The 2500-nt window shown below is 43.6% G+C and overlaps 1 protein-coding gene across 3 annotated transcripts in view; it reads left to right on the top strand.

Moving 5' to 3' along the window:
- Window positions 1-2500, top strand: part of LOC144976313 (FH1/FH2 domain-containing protein 3-like) — a 188572-nt gene that overhangs the window by 20047 nt on the left and 166025 nt on the right. The window lies entirely within an intron of this gene.

The following is a 2500-nucleotide window of genomic DNA, read 5'->3' as shown; positions in this document are numbered from 1 at the left end:
CCATCGACCACCAAAATCACTGTCTCTATGTCCATCCATCTGGTCCTATATTCAACCCTCCCACCCATCGACCACCAAATCATTGTCTCTATGTCCATCCATCTGGTCATCGTGAATCAATTCTCCCACCCATCGACCACCAAATCATTGTCTCTATGTCCATCCATCTGGTCATCGTGAATCAATTCTCCCACCCATCGACCACCAAATCATTGTCTCTATGTCCATCCATCTGGTCCTATATTCAACCCTCCCACCCATCGACCACCAAATCACTGTCTCTATGTCCATCCATCTGGTCCTATATTCAACCCTCCCACCCATCGACCACCAAATCATTGTCTCTATGTCCATCCATCTGGTCCTATATTCAACCCTCCCACCCATCGACCACCAAATCATTGTCTCTATGTCCATCCATCTGGTCCTATATTCAAGCCTCCCACCCATCGATCACCAAATCATTGTCTCTATGTCCATCCATCTGGTCCTATATTCAAGCCTCCCACCCATCGACCACCAAATCATTGTCTCTATGTCCATCCATCTGGTCCTATATTCAAGCCTCCCACCCATCGACCACCAAATCATTGTCTCTATGTCCATCCATCTGGTCCTATATTCAAGCCTCCCACCCATCGACCACCAAAATCATTGTCTCTATGTCCATCCATCTGGTCCTATAATCAACCCTCCCACCCATCGACCACCAAAGTCATTACCGAGTTATAGTTGCTCACCGAACGGACACCGAACGAACGACTTACCGATCACGTGATCAGTTTTTTCTCGCGTCCTCTTGTCTAATCTCGTCACTCCGGAATAGAAAGAGGAGGCGGAGTTTATATGATATAACGCAATGAAAGGTCTGTTCGATAACGGGTGGGGGGATATCACCTCTCCAAAACTTACCTTATTATATGAGATCTTGAGATTCTTATCCAATCATCGATTGCTCGTTTGACAGTTCGCTTGTGAACAGTTAGGAGACCATCTCTTGATTTATGGGCAGGCGGCTTTGCGTAAAGGCGGTGAGTGTTGTATACATCAAAGAGTACCGCTGACCGATGGGTAAATAGTGATTGTGTAACCCAAAAGCCCTGCCGACTCGACTGCAAGGTCTTGTATGTAATAGTTGCGTCACCATATCAACGCTCAGGAATTAATTAGTGAGGACTCTCAGTATATATATATATATATATATATATATATATATATTAAAAAAACAAACAACGCTTTTGAATCACACGAGATACATCAGTGTGCTCGTCGCATTGAGAATTGAAAAATGAGATATAAATCAAGAAAACCGACCGGAAAATAAAGAAACTATCATTAAATTTTAAAAAATTGAGCAATATCTTTTTCAAAATCAATCTGCTAGAAATTTTTTTTATTTCTAAACCTATTTTTGTGAAACAAAGATAAATGTTCTCCTTTTTGCAAGCTGATTCAAACAATGTGGTTTTTAAATTTATCGTATACGTAATCATTTGGAAGCTCCCGAGAAAGGTATTTTTGTGTAATCTCTTTCACACACACACGCGCGCGCACACACACACACAAACACACACACACAACATATACAAACAATACACAAACAATACACATCCCTGGTCATCTATTGCCTATATTATTAATGTTAATATATACATCCCATGCTGATTGTCACTACCCCCCCCCCCCCAACCATTTCCACCATCCAAGTACCAGCGGCCTTTTCTCTTTGATTTCGTATCATGGTCTACCCGAAGCCCAACACCTCGATCGTTTGTGGGTCAACCCCCCCCTCCCCCCTCCCCCCACCTTCGCCCGTAATCAATTTATAATTTTCTCTCTGTATAGAGCGCCACGTGCACAATTATATACTATTGAATGACATTGACCTTGCCCCTCCCCTAACACAAGCCAACAGCAACCCAAGCTATCCTCTATCACGTGACCTTAGATCCGATGCTGCATACCGCTTGAGAGTCTTCACTATCCAGATCTCGTTCATGGTCACGTGAGAAGGCTATATCCGTTCGGGCTCGGCGTTCGGCGTCTCGTTCGACCCGATTTCGTTAAAAGCCTATTGTCTCTCTATCCACCCACCCTGGTCATCGTGAATCAATTCTCCCACCCATCGAATCATCTATTCGTCCGCAGTTCCATCCGTGCTTTCATTCCTCCACCCATCTATTCATCCATCTATATATCCATCCATCTCACCCCCCCCCTCCCCCTGTCCAACTAGTAATAATGATTGGGTAGCTAGGTCAATGACACATGGCGGAAAGTACTCTGTGATAGGCAAGCATCCTATCCCAAAGTCACATTGTCAATAAAACTGTTCATTATAAAATTTGTATTAGAATCCAACACGGCGACTAAGGTAGGCTGAAGACTCTCTCTTAATCGTCCCAAGAACCAAATTATCCCTTAGTAATAAGTCTTTTTCTGTACGTGGCCCCATCTTGTGGAATGAGATCTCCCCAGATGGTAAAACTAATTAGGGATA

Source organism: Berghia stephanieae, chromosome 7 (genome assembly GCF_034508935.2).
Source record: "Berghia stephanieae isolate SIO BIC M18660-M18661 chromosome 7, UCSD_Bste_1.3, whole genome shotgun sequence".
Lineage (NCBI taxonomy): Eukaryota > Metazoa > Mollusca > Gastropoda > Nudibranchia > Aeolidiidae > Berghia > Berghia stephanieae.
This window is presented reverse-complemented; position numbering and strand designations above follow the sequence as displayed.